The sequence below is a fragment of the Schistocerca piceifrons genome, chromosome 8 (genome assembly GCF_021461385.2).
Source record: "Schistocerca piceifrons isolate TAMUIC-IGC-003096 chromosome 8, iqSchPice1.1, whole genome shotgun sequence".
Lineage (NCBI taxonomy): Eukaryota > Metazoa > Arthropoda > Insecta > Orthoptera > Acrididae > Schistocerca > Schistocerca piceifrons.
The window spans coordinates 28,872,402-28,893,751 of NC_060145.1; positions in this window are offsets into that span (position 1 = coordinate 28,872,402).

Genomic DNA, 21,350 nt, shown 5'->3' on the forward strand with positions numbered 1-21,350 from the left:
GGCCGCCGTATTGTCCGGAAATGAACTTCTGCGACTCCTTTTTGTGAGGCTTCATTAAAGACAAGGTGTACAGCAATAAACCCAAAACGTTGCTGAGCTGAAAACAGCCATTCAGGTGGTCATCGATAGCTTCGATGTTCTAACACTTCAGCGGGTCATGCAGAATTCCGCTATTCGTCTGCGCCACGTCATCGCCAATGATGGCAGGCATGTCGAAGTATCATAACCTATATCTGAATATCTGTAGTGACGTTTACATATTGAATAAATTGTGTGCACAACGTAGGTTGTAACTTATTTATGCTTTTTCCATATAGTTTCATAATTGTCAGCCTGTACCTTCTTCTAAATGTGTCGCTCTCTAAGAAATCATCTCAAAAGCAAACTCTAACCTCAGTCACTCCCGGGAGTATCTAAAATACAATTCACTTTCAATTCAGCGCGTCCGGCATCAAAACTCTTCTCTCACCAACGAATCATCACACTCTCTTCCCGCAGCCGACTCTCTCTCTCTCTCTCTCTCTCTCTCTCTCTCTCACTCTCTCTCTCACACACACACACTCACTCACACACGCAAGCACACTTTCTCTCTCTCCTTCTCTCTTTCTCTTTCCCCTCTATCTCTATTGTCTACATTCAACAATACTATCTCAGGTAACGAAAGAGTATTATATCACTTACGCGTTCAGGCATAGAAAGATTCTCATAACTACAAACATCCCAAACAAAAGTGCCATCTCTCACAATACATACACCTTTCAGACTCCGAAGACGAGAACAACAAAGACAGTTGTACTCTCTTTAGTAGGCTATTCGACACTCCGCAGACGTCCACTGACGACGGCTTCGCAGATTCCCACAGCCCCTGGGATCCCGGAGACGGTGTTAATTGGCGCAGAGGACTCCCTGTCGTTCGTCTCCACCTCCCTCACCACCTCCCCCTCCCCCTTCACCCACCCCACTCGACCCACTGGGCGACCTCCACCACACTGCGCGCCCCGGCTGAGCCTCTGACGCAGACCCTCTCGAGTAATCCGCCTTCCTCCCTGCCAGGGACTTAGGGTGTTCCTGGAAAAGGACCGCACAGTAGCCGCCCACACGGCCCGGCTTCAACTCGTCGGTAGAATCCGCTGTTGTCTTGGAATAGCTGCGGCGCGCGCTAGATTGCGCACTTCTAAATATTTACAGAGCGCTCCGCGCCGGGAGAAAATGGCGGGATTAGCGCAACCCCGGTATTCGCGCCTCCTGTGCGGGTCTGTTGGGGGCCCCGTGTTTGTCCACCGGGACTCTTGTGACGCGCGAGATAGCAACTGGAGACGCCTCACTTTGTACTGTATCCAAGCGCGACCGCAGATCCGGTGTTATTATTTCAAAAAGCGACCTCAGTTCCAGTCCTTCTTTACTCTCAGAGATATACATTCGTCTATAGCCTGGGTGCAGCTCCACCGCGTTCAAAATATAAACTTTCAGCAAAACTAAGTTTTCGGCCCTGTGGTCTCTAAAAGTAACAAAGAATTTCTCATATCACTGAAAAATCCTGCGACTGGATTTTCTCCATCAAATTGGTTCAAAAGGCTCTGAGTACTATGCGACTTAACTTCTCAGGTCATCAGTTGCCTAGAACTTAGAACTAATTAAACCTAACTAACCTAAGGACATCACACACATCCATGCCCGAGGTAGGATTCGAACCTGCGACCGTAGCGGTTGCTCGGCTTCAGACTGCAGCGCCTAGAACCGCATGACCACTCCGGCCGGCTTTTCTCCAACCTTTGTTCATTCCTTTCTTGTGCTTCTCTGATTTACATCTAGTACGAGGCTGGCCAAGGCGTACCAAACACGGTTGCCGATCAGGATGTGTATGCCACGCTTGGGCCGAGGCTAGGCCTAACTTGGCTTCGCTCACTCCTTCCCCGAAGTACTCGGTACAAAGTGCTATTTCTCTTAGGGTAGCGGTGTAGTACCTTGGGCCGGTGCAACTATCTTCAGTCCGACATGATAGTGGTATCAGTGCTGTGTATCCTTCGTTATTCGTTCGTGGTATGAAGGACGTACGCAGGTCCGGTGGCCACTTGCAGAAAAAGCGGCTCTCTAGCGACCGATAGTCACGAGCCTTTAAAACTGAATGGTGCTGACAGTAGAGTGCGATAAGAATTCTGTATTTATGCACTCGCTTAATTGACAGATACTGCAAATTTGCTATGAAACGACAATACGATACATAGTAGTTATAAACTAAAGATACTGTTGACAATGAAAGAGCAAAAAATTGCAACGATCGGCGAATGGGATAAATTATTCTGTACATCAAAAAGCACTTTGTGCTAAATTTGCACGCATGGAGCACGTCAATAAGACGGGGGAGGAATAGTAAAATTTCTGAAGTCACACACATTTTTGCATTGTCAGTTGCAAAAATTTTCGATGGAATTTGTAATCTCCCCCCTCCTTCCTTGTTCCGGCAGTTGTGGACATTAAACAATGCCCAGTCCAAGTAACTATTAAGTAAAGCTTTTATGAAGATTTGAGAGAAGCGAAGATTACAATAAACTTTCAAGTTTACTTACCTTGTCATGTTGGCTGTAGTTCTTCTTGGCTGGGGGTCTGATTCTTGAAGCTGAATATCTAACATCAGGTCCTCACGGTTCGTTCGAACTAAATAAATTGGAATACTGTTCTTGCAGAATTTCTTACGTAAATATATTTTCTACTGATTTTCTCTCATATTAGTATATCACACAGCATTTTGATTTTTCACATTGACAAAGCCGCAATTACATTGTTCACACCTATTATGCAAAAATACATCACATCACATCAGAAGCAAGCTTATGACTCTCACACTCTGCGAAAATAACAGTATTCCAAAGGGTTTAGAATTTTTCTTAATATATGAATTCTTACCAGTTTTCGTTTCATTATTCAAATAATTGTTTAAATGGCCCTGCGCACTATCGGACTTAACTTCTAAGGTCATCATTCCACTATAACTTAGAACTGCTTAAACCAAACTAGCTAAAGGACATCACACACATCCACGCCCGAGGGAGGATTCGAACCTGCGACCGTAGCGGTCGGGCAGTTCCAGATTGTAGCGCCTAGAACCGCTCGGCCACACCGGCCGGCGTTTCATTAATAATTTCGATTATTATTTCATAAATGAATCCAGAAATAGGCATAGTAAACAGTACAGGATTGCGCTATTGATAACAGAATTTTAAGTGTGCAAATAATTCTTAATTTCAAATGCTTTTAAAAAAAGTAATTTTAATTGTACGTTCAGAATTAGTACTTGATTGTAAGATCGAAACTAAAATATTTTATAAAAGTAATTCCTTTTCATAAATATTAACTTGAAATATAACATACTCTGCATAAAATTATATGAAAGTTTCCAGAAAAGCAACTGAGATAATATTGACTTCTCCAAAACTAGAAAAAAAGTACTGTTGAGGAGGTTCCGCTATAAGGTAAACGAAGAGTATGGAGAGTTTACACATGTAATACCGCAAAGTACGTTCGTCTAGTGAAGGTGCACACCTGAAAAGATTTTAGGATTTAATACCTGCTAATCTTAAATTTATGAAGAAAAAAGGACTGCAGGAACGAATGTCAAAACATCTAGCAAGGACTGAAAACATTGTATTTTAGGTTATATTGACTCCACACCGCCCACAGTGGGCACTACATTGTGCGAAACAACTGATTTCTGGTTTAGTGGGGATGCATTTAAAAAAAAAACACATTATGGAAGGGACATATTCCGACATAAAGCACCGTCCATTTCCCTAAGCTCACCGAAATTAAAGATAAATGAAGGTTCGATGAATTAATTGTGGCGTGAGAGTATTACAAGGATAGTTTTTAAGCGTTTGGTGCACACTGCCAGGCTTCTCAACCGTTTTCGAGCTGTTTTTTAACCTTATTCGTTTCAGAAGACAGCACACACGTGCGTGTGGAGATGTAACTGATTGACCTGCAATGTAATTCTAGTTTGATTCCTCAGGTAAGATTATACAAGACTTCATGATGAGGTAACAGAAGTGCTACAATATTGCGATCAAGACACACCAATGAGCCAAAACGTTATGACCACCAGTTTAATAGCGTGTGCTTCGACGTTACAAACACAGTAAAACAGAGTGCTGGGTTTCTCGGCGAATTTCATATGTGAACTCTTCACGGGTTGTCAGCCGAGTAGCGTCGTCGTCTCGTAGCAACGTTTCGATGGAAGCATCTCCATCTTCTTCAGGCGAAGTGTCGGGATATCGTCGGTCAAGGGCTGATATCTCTGCTGGACCACTCTCCGCTTCACGCCGCCGGCCAATCATGCACCTACGGAATCGCCCGATGCACCTGTAGGGGCCGGTGGTGGTGGTGGGGGGGGGGGGGAGGGGGGGAGGACGCGTGTGAGGGGGTTCGTGTGCCAACGTCCGACTCTGTCTGCTCCGTCCGTGGCCCTTGGTGGAACGGAACGTTCTTCTCTGATTTTCCTGATTGCAGGCTTCCAGGCTGTACTGAGATGGCAGCCACTGTCGCGGTTGATTAGGTTGTCGAGACGGAGAAGACAGAGACCGACGCCGCGACACGAACCCCGCACACGCGTACCCCCGACCACCGGCCGCTCTAGGCGCATCGGTCGATTCCGCGAGCTCATGATTGGCCAGCGGGGGAAGCGGAGTGTGGTCCAGCAGAGATATCAGCCCGCGACAGTCGATATCCCGACCGCACGCGCGACGCCCTTGCGCTGTGGCTGCCGAAGAGTGTGGACTATCTGTGCTGACGCTGCCGAGGCTAACCCTTTGCTCTTGATCATGTAGCGACCGGTTGCGCGCTTTCACGCATTTGGCTACTCGCCTTGCGTGTTCTCGCTCACCAGCGTTACTTTCTTTCAGATTCGACATCAGCCTGCAGCGGCCTTTAGGGACTCGGGTGGCAAAATCCACGTGGCGTGACACCCAATATCAAAGATAACAAAAACTGTCGTTGCTTCCAAAGCAGCAAAGTTGTCGTGTTGGGGGCCACGACATGGAGGAGGAGCCGAAACGAGATGATCGCTCCGGCGAGACGCAGGGTGTGGCAGATGAGGGTCCAAGGGAGTTTTCCCGGACGACGGCAGCGTCTGACCCCCCCAACCACCGGCGAAGACGACGAGCGAGAGTGGTGCTCGAGGCCGCCGGATGGACGTGGAAATCACCGCGAACGTACGGCGAAGCGCCCGCACACTCTCAGGATGGAGACCAGGCATAGAGCCGCCGATCCCCCTGACTAAGGAGGAAACTGCCGCCATCATCGCCAGGCTGACCCCCGAGGAGAGTGGCATCTACATGCAATGATTAGCCATGGGCACCGAAGTGGACAGGGAGGAGGCACTCTCGACACTCCAGTCCATGGTACCCGTGGGTCGCGACATCCAAGTGCATGTCGCAGTCGCCACGACAGATGCCGCGCGAACAGTCGTACCAGCCGCTCCGGCTACAGAAGCCGCAACGTTGTAGCCAACGTCCAGGCTGGCAACACCCGACGAGTCTCTAGGGGTCGAGCAAATCTCGCGGAAGCGCCCAGCCGCGGCCGTAGAGGACACTCCCTTCCCCCAGGCAAGTTCCGGTCACGCCAGGCGCAAGAAGAGGAGGGAGGATACGTCGCAGGACCACCGCATTGCCAAGGAAGCCCGGTGAAGAAGGCTTCATTGCACCCTCCAGGCGCCACATAGCGAGAGCCAGGGGGTTCGAACTGGTGACGCCGGAACAGGTCCAGGTTGCAAACCGTTATGCAGATCTGCCGGAAGTAGCCGAGACCGACGTGGACGGGACCACACCGACTACGGTGACGAAACCGCCCCGCCGCCCGCCGCTGATTACCGTCCAGTGGAGTGAGGGCTATAGCGATCTCAGAGAAAAGCCCTACTACGTCGTAAAACCGCGAAAGGTGATCGGGGGGACCGACAAGTAAAAGGTTACAGCAGACTGCATAGAGAACTACGCGAAGCTCATGCAGCTCTGCGAAACTCAGAAGTGGTACTGCTTTACGCAGAACACGCAACAGGGAAAGCAGCTGAAGTTTGTCTTTCGCCACCTGCCGCTGAAGATGGAACCGGCGTTCCTACAGCGGCAGCTGGAGGAAATCGGCTTCCAGACCCGCCATGTCGACATGAGGAGCTCGCCCAGGACCCACAGGGACATGCCCTTGTTTCTAGTGGTATTTGTTGACAACCGGAAAATTTTTCTGTTTGACAACATTGCCGACTTGGACGTGAAAGTCGAACCACTCAGTGCGAAAGGCAGGCGAGCCCAGTGCTTCAACTGCCAGCGCATGGACGACGTGACAAAATATTGCTGGATGTCTGAGCGCTGCTGCAAGTGCGCCGAGGAACACTCGTTTCGGGACTGTCCCAAGAAGAAGGAAGACCGACCGACGTGCTGCAACTGTAACGGGGACCTCGTCGCTGTTACCAGGGATCCGCCGCGTTCAAAAGCGGGAAGCGCGCCAGCCGCGTAAACCCGAACCGCAGCTTGGCGGACGTTGCTAAGGGGAAGCCGGCCGCCCTCCGACTCCGAGAGGCCACGGCCGCTCGCAGGGGAGGCCGCACCGGCACCGCAGCCGTCGCATCTGCCCTCGCCCGCCGCACCGCCTGAAGTCGGGGTGGCCGGCTTGCCGGCGCCCGCGGATGTAGGGCGGGTTGCCGCTCGCGCAAGGGGTTCGCCGCACGCCGCTCCGCTGCCGACTACGGGAAACGTCGCGAAGGAGTCAAACCTTCCCGAAACGGCGAAGGAAGACACCACCGAGCTGGCCGCGCTTCTGCGGTCGCTCAACCAGCTGATGGCTCAGCTACCGGTGCTCGTGGGAGCAGTGACGGCGGCCCTCCAGGCCACCGCTGGGAGAAGTCAGCCTTAAAATGGATAACTACTATATTTATGGGTTAACCATTTGCACATTCAACGCTCGGGGTCTCCACCCCCAGCAGAGCGAATTTCGCTAATTTCTACGGGACGAGGCGTCCGACATCTGCCTTTCGCAGTAGACCTTCCTCAAACCCGGGGTCGACGTGCGAGAAGCAAATTTTTGCTGCTACCGAAATGACAGAGCCACTCACGCTGGCGGCTCTGCCATCTACGTGAAGAAGTCACTGCGCCACAACCGGATTCAACTGCCGGCGCTCAACGCGCTGGAACCCACAGGAGTGGCCGTCAAATACACCGCTGGAAAGATTCTTTTCGTGTCGGTGTACCGGCAGCCTGGCAGGCCTCTAGACGAAGCCGACTTCGATACCCTGCTGTCTTTGGAGGGGCCAGCTTTCAGTACCGGAGATTTCAATGCGAAACACACCGCATCTCCAGCGCTGTTCACTGTAACGGCGTGATCACCGTGGGGCCGTTTCACCCCACGATCTTCCCTGTACGGGGACAACCGGTCGTGCTCGATATTGCTCTTCTTAAGGGGCAATTCGCGACCACCGAGATGCATAACATCCTGACCTCCGACCACGTACCGGTCATTTTTGGCCTCGACGTGGTCGGGGCTTCTTTCAGAGAGCCGTCCGATCTGTCGCAGTTTCGACCCCGAGCGCCTTCAGACGAAAGCCCTCCAACTGCTCGAGGGCTCGCCAAATCTCGCGGAGGTAGGGGTAGACGCCACCCTAGTATTCTTCACCCGAAGAATGCTCCGAACAACAGATGAAGCCACGCCGAGACATCACCAACAGCCACGAGACTTCTCGCGACAGCTACCGCACCCTATTCTGGACGCGATCACCGAGAAGAACCGACTGTTTCGTGAATGGCAGCTCACTCGCCAACCAGACACGAAGCGCCGATTAAACCGCATGAGACGGGAAATTAAGACAGCAGCCGAGCAACACCGGAACCAGGAATTAGCAGACGTTGTGTCTACCCTCTATCATGAGAATGGTAGTGCATGGAGGATGGTAAAGTTCATCCTACGCCAGCGACAGCGAATACCAACTTTACAGGTCGGGAACGAATTCGCCAGCGATCTGGACACGGCTGACGCATTGGCAGCCAACTTCACACCTGTGGCTGACGTCATCTTCGTCGAGCAAATGGTTCAAATGGCTCTAAGCACTATGAGACTTAACGTCTGAGGTCATGAGTCCTCTAGACTTAGAACAACTTATATCTAACTAACCTAAGAACATCACACACATCCATGCCCGAGGAAGGATTCGAACCTGTGACAGTAGCAGCAGCGCGGTTCTGGACTGAAGGACGTCGAGCACATATGGCGGGTCCGCGAGCAGCTACCAGCCTTCCGCACCACAAGGGAGGAAGGCGACGTTATCGAGCCGATAACGGAGGAATAAGTTGCTGTGCAGCTTCACTCGCTGAACCCCAAGAAGGCTGGAGGTAGCGATGGCGTCATAAACCTCCTGCTGAAGAACTTTCTGCCGGGATAACACCGGCAACTTGCCCATGTTTTTAACGAGATCCTCCGATCGGGTGTCTACCCCTCTGCGTGGGGACCCGTGCCTGGCATCCAGCTACCGACCCATCAGCCTGCTCCCGTCTCTCTCGAAGGTATTCGAGAGGCCCTACGCGAGAAGACTGATCCGATACTTCACCCAGGAGGGCATCATCCCGGACGAGTAGTTGGGGTTTCGAGAAGAACATGTCACTTCCGACCAGCTCCTGCTGGTGGTAGAACCGACGATGAGGACACTGGAAACAAGGGAATACCTTAGGGCAGTGTTCCTAGACGTCTCCCGAGCGTTTGACTCGGTGTGGCACGACGGTCTCGAGTTCAAGCTTTTTGAACAAGTTATATCGATGCCCCAGATGACGCTACTGCGATCGTACCTGTCTATACGAACCTTCCACGTGAGGGTCTACGACGGTACGTCCGCAGACCGGCAGATACGTGCAGGGGTGCCGCAGGGGTCGGTCCTCGGCCCCACCCTGTACTTCCTGTACACTGCCGACGCCTCGAATGTGGCAGGAGTCGGACAGGCGCTGTACGCGGATGAAACTGCACTGTTCCCTCGCAGCATGAACGGCCAAGTGCTGAGAAACCGCCTTGGGCTCATGGGCAGCAAAGTGGCGGCTGAAATTGAACGCCACAAAGAGCCAGGCAGTCGTCTTCACCCGAAGACTTCTGCCGCCGGGGCTTACGCCAGTCGAAATCCTGGGAGAACCTATCCCATGGAGTGGGACGGCGAAATACCTAGGGGTTACCCTAGACCGCAGGCTCACATGGAAGCATCTCATCCGTGATGTGAAAGGGAGAGCAATAGGACGCCTTCGCGCCCTGTATCCGCTGTTACACCTGCAGCCGTCATTGCCACCGCAACACGGCACCAAGCTATACCTAACGTTGATTCGCCCACTGTTAGAGTATGCGGCCGTGGTCTGGTGAAAAGCCGCAGATGGTCACATGGTGACTCTGCAGCGGATACAGAACCGCGCCCTGAAGACAGCTATGCATCTTCGGAGGCGCTTCTCGACGCGCCAACTCCACGAGGACACCGGGATCCTGCATCTCCGAGACAGGTTTCGCGCCATCGCCAGGAAGTTCTACGAGATGACGGGACGCTCCCGCAAGCGGCTCATCCGTGGACTGGGCCAGCAACCTCATCACATGCCACCCACTCGTTGGCCTGACCTGTTTTGAGGGATTAAGTTTTACTAATCCCTTACCAGAGTGTGTCTTTCTGTTTTTCAGGTTACACCAGCTAGGACCAATCAACAAGAGTGGTAATATATATTTCTCTCTTTTACAGGAACTGCACCACCTCGGGCCAAGGATAGGCTAGTCTTTTCAGCGTCAGCGTCAGCATCCCGACACTTCGCCTCAAGTTGAAGGAGACGCATTCCATCGAAACGTTGCTACGCGACGACGACACTACTCGGCTGACAACCCGTGAAGACTTGATATACAGTAACACAGATATTTTGCTTGGCATGTGCTCCACAAGTCATTGAGAGGATTCTAGAAGTATGTGGCATCAGCTGTCTACGCACACGTCAAGTAATTGCCGCCAATTACTGGATGGTGATTTACGTTTACGGGCATGCAGCTGGCTCCCGAAACGTGTTCCAACTGCTGGCAATGACATGAATGTGATTTCGCTATGATCTTCCTCAGTCCTCTGCAACCGGGCGAGGAGACGTCTTGGTCAGCACATTGGACTCCAATGTTTATATCAATGTATTTCGGCGTTTTCTGCTCTTATCTTCACTGTAATGACTGTCCATTCGTCTCTCTTCAGATTACATTCTTTCCTTACTGCGTCCCGTGCTCGCAACAACACCAGGAGGCAGTCAACCTAGCGATGGGCAGTGATCATAATGTTACGGCTCATCAATATGCAGGGTGTAAATTTTAAGTTGACACACCAGAATAACTCGAAAAATAGGCCTCACAGGAAAAAATGTGTAGACTCCACAGTTGATTATTTTATAGGTAGACATATGCTGGTGCTAAAATTAGCCCGCCACCCCAGCCACCTGGGGGTGGGACGGGACGTATCTTTACAATTTCAAATGGGAACCCCCACTTTTTAATGCAGAATCAGATTCTACATAAAAAAACTACGTACACTTTGTCTTAAACATTTGTTTTAATTCTTGGTTGTTAGCGCTGTAATTCAAGAAAATCTATGTTCTCATTTGGGTTAACATTCGTAAAACACTAATTCATCTCTCTGGAACCCCACCCTAAGGGGAGAGAGGTTGAGTTTTAGTTTTAGCTAATCAAAATTTACGAAGTAAATAAGTATTTTTTATTTATCCGTAACCATTTTCCACGCAAAAATGAGAACATGGATTTTCTTGAATTACAACGTCAACTACCCAGAATCAAATGAAATGTTTAAGTAAAAATGTACGTGGTTTTTATGTAGAATCTGATACTGCAATAAAAATGTAGGTCCCATTCGAAATTTTAAAGTTGCCTCCCCCCCCATCCCCAGGGGGCTGCGTTGGCCGGCTAATTTTGCACCAACAGATGTACCCCTCGAAAATAATCAACTTTGGATTCTACACCTTTTCTCGTGTGAAGCATAATTTTCGATTTATTCTGGTTTGTCAACTTAAAATTTACACCCTGAATATATGTGTGCGAAGGACTTGTTTTCGATTCTGAAACTAGGTAATTCACTTTACAGAGCAACCTAGTGAGAAAACCCATGTAATTTTTCGCGTGTGTCCGTATGCGACAGTCTGTACCATATAAAAAATATATTGTCTTCAGTGCACCAAAATCAGTTAAACCATGTTGTAAATATGTTTTCCCTGTGATCGATGTTGTTGAGAAATGAGACATATAAATCCAAGTCGTATGTAGTCCGACTGCATTCCCATTTCAAGGTGGTGTGTTATCAGTTTCCCCCTCCTTAGACTCATAAAGTTTGCCGTGGATGGAGGAGAAGAGAGCAGCTAGGTACGCCGCTTTGGCACCGACTTCTTCATCTTCCTTGCTGTAGTACTTCCAGCTTCCTCTTTTTTAGACTGTTAATCCATGCTTACCACTCAATTTGACTGTTCTTTAGCGTCTTATTTAACTAAAGATACTGAACCCTTGCCAGCGTCTGTCCATGGACCTTTCGTTACATTGCGCCAAATCACATTCGTGGCTGTATCACGCATCCAGCACTCCGATGTCCAGTGCGCAAGACGAAATGCCCTTCGTACTGCTTCGCGTATCTAGCGGGAGATCTTTATCGGCGGAGCAGCATTAATTTTCTGCACTGTTACACATGCCAAGTTTCTCTAAAACCTTGTTCTGACCCGCGAGAAAAATCTAAATTCTCACAACTCCACTGTATGTGATTGAAGTACTGGCTAAAATGCTCCGAGAACTGAATATGGGATTGGAACATGTACACCACTAACTAGGGCTGTGTTTGAATACGACTCGAACTGTTCAAACAATTTACGTCAGACAGCGGAAATCTCGGGTTCTGTTCGATTATTTGCTCGGTCTGCGATCTAGCGACTTCAGGTGGTACTATCACAACGACCTATCTTAGCCTCTTTAAAGCGCTATGGCTTCTAACAATAAGAATAGCTGTGAAACACGCACTGAAATATCTTCTAGGGTGGAAGTCGCGCATAATAACAGGACCTAATAAACATATGTAAGAATACAATCATGATTCTGTGTAGTTCTCGAGCTTTCGATCGTCCCGCGATCTGGTGAGGTCTGATGGCCTCTGTAGTTCATTCTCGCGATAATAATTACCGTCACTTTATTACGATACAGTTCGTTTGTTCGACATATAATCCTTGATTAATTGTCTTGATCGTTTCATCTGAATGTTGCCGTCTTGTCTTACAACTGATTTAAATCTAGTAAAGTTTTTATCTGTTATTCCAATACATGGACAGCGATTGAGTTGCTCACTGGCTACCCATTCGGCAAATCATTTCCGCCTCTCACAATCAAATAAAACACAGTACTGGGTTCAGTCAATCGCTGATTTTGGAGAACAACATTTTCGTCTGTCTGTTGCCTTTACTTAAGAACAGACATAAAGCTATACAAATGTGTATTGTAAATTTGTTCAAACGCAACTGGAGCTTTAGCGGTGCTAGGATCTAATGCTGTGTCCCTCACTGTTCCACAAAATTGTGAAATTAATACAGAGCCCTAGGTTATTATTGTGGCTGTTTTTTGCGTATTAATTGTATTCGCGCCGCGCGAGTCAATTTCACGCGATTGTCGGAACAAACTCGATACTTTTCCGAACGCTGCAGTGTATCGGGAAATCTCGAGCTCATTTGAAAGCGAGTATTTTTTTCCCACTCCTAGCGCTAAGAGCACATTCACCACCTCCAGCTGCCTTCTACCAATTCCCCCCAACTACCTCCACACAACAGACCAATAACACAGTTCACTTTCAGTAGGTCAAAAGACAAGCAGGAACACAACGCAAATTTTGAAAGAAACAAATGGAATCTACTTGTTTCAGTTAAATCTTGCTGTGGTCTCTTCCTCCAGTGAACACTATTTCCAGCTAGCTATCGGCTGCACGCAGTCATACAAGACGCCCTGCACTCTCACCAACACGAACCAAGCCTTCGCTAAATCGTAAATGGATTAAACAGAATTCCACGTATGCGTACTGATCTATCTCAAAATTACCTCTAGATAGAACATTCTATGCGGTAGTAAAAGAGTTCAGACGTACACACTGACAAATAAACATGTAGTCTTTTACAAAATTTTGTTTTATCGTATAGTTCTAAGTAAAACGGCCTACTTAAAAGAATTAAAAACAATAAAGATCACCCACAAAAACAATTAGTTTGCTTTTAAGAGACCTAAAATGTTGACATTAAATTATATTCAGTTCCTTTGAGGGCTCCAAGTGCTCATAGCAACTCCAAAACAATCGGCCGGTCCGGACTCCCAAAATCCAGTGAGCTGTCTCAAATAAGTCAATTACGATACACATAGAATCACATTCTCCAACAAACTCAAACAAAAGCATGGAACAGTTACAACAAACGTCATAAAATGAAACAATCCAGTATGCGGTCTACAGTCTAAAGAATGTAGGAAACTTTCTTTGGTAGTGAAATCCGAAAACGAAGTAATGAAACTAAAAGAAATTCTAAATGGGGCATCACACGGAATAAAACGATACTCTTAACTGTGGTGTAAGTTTACGAATGATTGGACAAATAGGAGAGATTAAGAGGTGAAAATGACTTCGCCACAATATGTCAAAGGCATCTTGCTGGACATGAATCATACAGTAGTTTACCCAAATTCTCTCTCTCTCTCTCTCTCTCTCTCTCTCTTGGGGCAATAGACGCTAAATTCAATCAAGAGCAGAGCTACAAAATATATTTACTTTTAAAACAGCTTAAAGAAGAAACACATAGCAGATCAAGGAGCTTGCTCATACCGACCAGTAAGCATCAGCATTAGTATACAAAACTTGAACCGAGCGATGTGGCGCAGTGGTTAGCACACTGGAATCGCATTCGGGAGGACGTCGGTTCAATCCCGCGTCCGGCCATCCTGATTTAGGTTTCCCGTGATTCCCCTAAATTGCCCCAGGCAAATTCCAGGACAGTTCCCTTGTAAGAGCAAGGCCGACTTCCTTCCGCGTCCGTCCGTAATCCAAGAGACCGATGACCTCGCTGTCTGGTCTCTTCCCCTAAAATCAACCCAACCAACAAAAATTAAGGCACCCAGCCGAAACTGAAATAGAAATTTGAGGAACTGTCTGGCATATTGTGCCCTACTCATAATATAGACATGAACAGAATGCTCTTAAACATGATTAATTGGTGACGTACATCAACACCACATATGACAAATGTTTGCTTGCCAAAGTGTAACGCTCGACGTTTATTCCTTTGCGCTGCTCTACCCGTGCCACGATGAGAGCGAAATGATCATACATTGGTGTTCGGCCAAACTACCAGATGGCACGACCCTTAATCGCTGCAGCTGCTGTCCTTTAACTAAAACAGGTAGCCTTTTCAAGCACACAGACGCTCGTAATCTAGCTGGTAAAGTAGCTGCTTCGGAAGCACGACAATTTCCCATCAATGCGCAGTTTAAACTCCAAGTATGACTCGAGCTCCAGTTCACACGCAGATGACGCTGCGATCATCGCTTCTCTTCGCTACGTAATATACAATACCTCCTTGCGTCCATCTGTACCTGCAGGCTAATCTCTGGAACTTCTGTGAGGATTTTTGTCCGATTTTCACTAAGAGATGCACTGATTCACGAAGAAGGAAGGGTTTAGTATTTATTTTACAAATATTTCGTACAAGCTGTGTGTATCATGATAAATGAAAGTTAGGTTGAGTTGGTTGGTTGATTTGGGGTATGGGACCAAACAGAAAGAGATTCGGCCCTATCGCATTAGGGAATGATGAGGAAGCAAGTCGGCCGAGCCCTTTCAAAGGTTAAGTTGGGGAAACTATGGCACTGCCACCTAGTGGACAGTCGCCACGGCTCGGGAGAAAAGCAGTGCTTTGAGGCAGCAGAAATTAGTACCGGGTTTATGTTCCAGTGGTAGCCGGCACGCTAGGTCAGGGTGTTTGGACAAAGGGCTAGTTGACCACTGCAATTAAAGAAACTGGCTTAAGTGTTCAACCACGAACTTGAAGGGGTGTCATGTGACGTCCGCCTGGATCAAATGAAGAGATAAATCCTGGGAGGGGGGCGATGGTACAGCATTTGATTAGAAAGTGCAAGACTGTGGGTTCGAAATCTGCCTGGGTTACTTCTCATTTCCTCTAACTTTTAGCCCAGCGTTCATCTCTAAATGACGTGGAGGTTCGCCAGAAACGAAAGATGGCTAGGATTCCACGTTACGTCGAAGCTACCGTTCCCCAACTGGATAACTGCTTAAGGAGTTGCAGGTCACCTAAGCGACACCCAGTTGATTGCAATCGTTTCAGAACAACTGCATAACAAAAATCGGTGCGAGGCCAGGTCTCGTGGTCTTCAATTATTTATGCGAAGAGTAAAACGCAGAAAGAGATGCAGCTTCGGTTATTCAAATAAAGTTTTGTTGCAGCGCCACAGATGACACAACTTTCATCTTTCTGCTTTCCCTGAGTGAAGCCGAGATGTCGACAGAGAATTTTGGGGAGCGTGGCGAAGAAGTAGACCACAAAGACGTTCCTTCTTATTATTTGTTTTATTTGTGACACATCACCCAGGCTCCCAAAGTGGTGGGGCAAATAAAAATGGCCCGCATGAAAGGATACAACTGGACCGAACAACCGAACCTTATGACCACGTGTACGACCGCCAAGTGAATCAAACCGGTTCCGAGCTGTGTTAGTGTGAGTGGAGTAGTGCGAAAGGGATGATGGTACTCACACTGGAGTAGCGGGAATAACGTTTGTTATGACAACGAAGTCTGGGAAACGGTGTGATCTGTTGGAGTTTACAGGTGTCGAAGTGCCAGGACTGCAGAAAAAAATGTTCAAATGTGTGTGAAATTTTATGGGACTTAACTGCTGAAGTCATCAGTCCATAAGCTTACACACAACTTTAACGTAAATTATCCTAAGGACAAACACACACACCCATGCCCGATTGAGGACTCGAACCTCCGCTGGGAACAGCCGCGCAGTCCATGACTGCTGCGCCTTAGGCCGCTCAGGTAATCCCGCACGGCCCTGGACTGCAGAAGAACATTTCGCATGAGATTGTAGCAATTCCAGTAGTTCAGCTTCGATTTGGCCTCAGCAACTTGCTGACCAGAGCTCAAATGTACCAAGAGGTGAATGGTGGTTGCGTTCAACATTTGTAACGGTCAGGATAGTACATTTATTTTCCCCACCCTCTACATATTCAACCGCACACACACGTACGATATCTACATTGGTTTTAAGCGTGTGCCTTACATTACTACATCCTCATATCATAGGCTTGAACTGTCACTCATAATACCAATTCAATACGGAAACATAAAATTCATGGCTCCAGACAGTTTCCGGGGCATGTGCTGCTTACACTGCATAATTTATTTGAAAGTGATGGTAATCAGTTACTTAACGTTCTTCTCTGAAGTTTATTCGTCATACACGAAAAACTCTGCCGTTGTCCCTCAAACTCATTCGCTCTAGCATTCGTAGTAGGTCAAAGGCGATGACTCAATGTACGCACATGCTTTAGAGCCTCATTGCGTGGCCACGCCTTCACCTAGTGAGACCCTGCCGAAGGCAGTACCAGCAGACTGGCTCGTAAGAAGATCATATTTTCGATCCTTCATCTTCCCGTATTCGAAAAGTAACTTCGTTGACGTCAAAGGATCACTGTTGCACGAGACTGGTAAAACGTCTTAAATACCAAACCCAAACGATGGGTTCCATGGCTAGTAGTAGTGGAACTAAGAGACGCCAATTCCCCCAAAAAATGTTGTGTTGTAACTCTAATGTCATGGACCTTCCCAAGAATGGAGCAATCTGATTGCTTTTACTGAATTTACTTGCCAAAACGCTACTGCTGTTTTGGGAGCGCTGTCCGCTGCTTTCGACAGACGGACATATTACGAGAATTTTGCGGAAAACTGTTCTGTAGAGATAAAAAGGAAATATACTGCAGTCATATTACTGTGAAAGTCACAGCGTGAAAAAGTGGTCTATAGGTCACGAAATATGGAAACTATAACAGTCAATTACACCACTTTGCCACTGTCGAGCAATGCTTGAATCTTTCAGTGTGAAAACGATCTCCAACCAGTGTACATCACCACGAACGATAGTTCCATCGTCACTTCTGCATCCTGCATATAGCTGTCTACCACCTCGCACTCAATACATATACGACGAAGACACACAGATCCATAAACCAGGAGCACATGCACTGTGTACAGCCGGGGAGCTAGACATCCCTCGCGAGGTTGGCCGGTCATCTACCGCGGCCAATAGTCGGGCGGTAACCGCTGCTGCATGCGCTGGGCTGATCCGCGATCGGGCCGCCTTCCGCAGACAGCGGTCACTCTCCAAACTGGTGTACGAAGGCTGGGCTGGTTCCTCCGATACAAAGCGTCCGCAAAGGTATTTTTTTCGGCTGAGCCTCTTTCTTTCCGTGGTTTCTGCAAGTTATAGTGATTTGCAGACTTTGGGATCACAAGAATATTTACTTTCTGAGATCTGTCGATGAGAAACGTTTCGTCGATTACGAATAAAGTTACAGATCTTGAAACCGACATGGGGTTCACTATGCGATTTTACACGCTAAAAGACGACGATATTTGGTATATGAAACTTCCCAGGAATTCACGAATTTTCACACGGTTTGCCGGAATATGATACCATTTACGGGACTGTTTTCGATATCAGCTACGAAACATATGCTAAAGATCGCCTGCATGGTATAATTCAGAGGGTAAAGAGTGGAAATTATATCTCTAGGGAGCCGAAACCTTACAGAGATCATTATGTGGGACGTGCTGCAAACCACTGAATAACTTGAAAATTATCTCTTCTGCAAAGAGTTTTGCATGAAAATCGAAAACAGACGAAACTGATACTACCACTCGTATGTTTTAACGAACACCGATGTCAATAGAACAACGGATTGAAAATCCTCTTTATACCTTACGAAGCCAAATATGTTTTTAATACTCATAATTCTATGTGTTCCTCATGTCTAGACAACCAGTAATGACTGTTCCACCGGTCATACACTATCTAGATGCAAACCATACATCACAATCGATGCTCTCTCAACAAAATAAAGACGGAAGACCTGTAGAACGGCAGTGTACCCCACAATCGAGCAAGAGGCTTCTGCTACTCTCGGAGCTGCCAGACGGAAGCCCCAAAGAGACAGAGAGATCTGTAACGACTTGTCTGAAGTAGGTACTAAACTTGGTAGTCGAAAGCAAGGCAAGCCTCGTTGCATACCTATATAATATTTGACAGTGACCGAAGTATTGGAAATTTCTCTTAATGACGACAGTGGCTCTGGAAGTATCAATTTCCTACATAAATCTATAACCTCGTTATGATTGCAATTAATTTTCCACGTAAAATCTTTCGCACCCCTCTGGACATGCAATGAAATCTATGCCTCCTTCACGATCGGACATAGTCTGTTCAATTCGCACCCGCCATCATCCTCTTTGCACATGTCGGAACGCTGTCCACAGTAACTTTAATTGCAACAAATACGCATTTCAGACAAGAAGTGCAGTTATAGTTCATACGTGTATAGCGCCCGAAAAAATTAGAATATGTCCACACTCACACAAGCTAGCTACCTCGAATGCCCTCAGTTCTAAGAAATTATATGAGATTTAGGACTTCCTGTCAATCACATTAGAAAAACCAAGTGCATGTATTTTGAATCAGGGCTTCCAGAAAGTGCCGCAATCCGCCAGTCACCTCTGAAACAAGTGTTATAAAGCACAGGCATCCGGCACTGCACGATAAGCATCAGCGCTTTCGCATACGAAAGGTTGGAAGCACATCACCGGTATTGGATGGTGTGCTGCAATAAACATCGCAGCCTATAGTGCGACAGTGAACATGTGAGTATCTGCTTAGAGAAACCGATGAGAGAACGTTCTGCTTATCTAAGATGTCACATCCATATTACCTGCCCTGTTGGTACACTCTATAGCAGATCCAGTTGAATTCTTGTACTGATACGTGTTTCAGCTTTTTACGAAGTGAATCTGTAACTCATTATAGTCGGAGATAGTCGTCAATGCACTGAAAACACAACCCTGCAAGTCAAATCGATCCCCTCTTACGGCTAAACGTTATGAAACGTCCCCTTAGAAAAATTTATGAATGATAGTGCTGGAAAACCTCTTACATCATTTGATTTTCAAACAGCTGAGCAGAACCGAACGTACTCAGACATTTCTCCCTTTATTTATTCAGATCATCAATAAACTGACACACAATACTTTTAGCGCAACGCAATCTGACTTTCAAAAATTTCTAGAAAAGAATGGCTCTGACTAACATTAACCTATACCTTTCAAAAATCACTTACCTCACAAAAATCTTCGTTACTCGAACTACTGCAATACAGCGAGCCCCACAACTGCCAGCTAAATAAAAGATTCAAACTACTGAAGGCACTAACTATTGATAGGCATAGTTAGCAAAAGAAAGATTTTGATAGAGAACAAACAATGTATTTACCTTAATAGTGTTCAAAAGTCATAACATATATACAGGGTGAGTCACCTAACGTTACCGCTGGATATATTTCGTAAACCACATCAAATACTGACGAGCTGATTCCACAGACCGAACGTGAGGAGAGGGGCTAGTGTAATTGGTTAATACAAACCATACAAACATGCACGGAAGTATGTTTTTTAACACAAACCTACGATTTTTTAAATGGAACCACGTTAGTTTTGTTAGCACATCTGAACATATAAACAAATACTTAATCAGTGCCGTTTGTTGCATTGTAAAATGTTAGTTACATCCGGACATATTGTAACCTAAAGTTGACGCTTGAAAACTCCGACAGCTGCAACATACATCGCGTTTCTAGAGAATGATCTGCCAACATTGCTCGAAAATGTCCCACTCGAAACGCTTCGACGTATGTGGTATCAGCATGATGGTGCACCTGCACATTCCGCAATTAACACTAGGCTGACCCTTGACAGGATGTTCGACGGGCGTTTCATAGGACGTGGAGGACGCATAAATTGGCCAGCCCGTTCTCCTGATCTTACACCTCTGGACTTCTTTCTGTGGGGTATGTTAAAGGAGAATGTGTACCGTGATGTGCCTACAACCCCAGAGGATATGAAACAACGTATTGTGGCAGCCGGCGGCGACATTACACCAGATGTACTGCGGCGTGTACGACATTCATTACGCCAAAGATTGCAATTGTGTGAAGCAAATGATGGCCACCATATTGAACATCTATTGGCCTGACATGTCGGGACACACTCTATTCCACTCCGTAATTGAAAACGGAAACCACGTGTGTACGTGTACCTCACTCCTCATGGTAATGTACATGTGCGTCAGTGAAAAAGATCAATAAAAAGGTGTTAGCATGTGGACGTAATGTGCTGTTCCAGTTTCTTCTGTACCTCAGGTCCATCACCGTTCCCTTTGGATCCCTAAGTAATTCGGTGCTCTCCGATACACACGATCGAATAGCGGAGGAGTGGTACTCAAGCGTCAACTTTAGGTTACAATATCTCCGGATGTAATTAACATTTTACAATGCAACAAACGGTACTAATTACGTATTTGTTTATATGTTCAGATGTGCTGACAAAACTAACGGGGTTCCACATAAAAAACGTAGGTTTGTGTTAAAAACATACTTCCGTGCATTTTTTTATGGTTTGTATTAACAAATTACACTAGCCCCTCTCCTCACGTTCGGTCTGTGGAATCTATTCGTCAGTATTTCATGTGGTTTACGAAATATATCCAGCGGTAACGTTAGGTGACTCACCCTGTATATCAGTTCATGATATCCAGTATTACAAATTAACTGTCTCTGATGGACACACGTCCAGATCATCCGCTCTCAAAACTCCGCCATTTCTCTCCCCACATCCAGCACTGCTGGCGGCTCACCTCCAACTGCGCAACGCTACGCGCTGTTAACAGCCAACTGCCCAACACTACGACAGCGAATATTGCAACAATGCAAACCAGCCACAGACTGCACACAGCTCAGTCAGTGATTTTCATACGGAACGCTACATGGTGTTACCAACATAAAAGCCTAAACAGCCAACTTACTACGTATATAATTATTTACAGGAATTGTATTCAGATCTCTTCCCACATACGTCTTATGATATATCGAAGCACCAACCACAGTAATTATACGTCCCAGCAGCATAAAATTCCACACAAGTAGCGTGTTTGTCACTTATAGGCGCACACAGACCAAAAAATAATCGT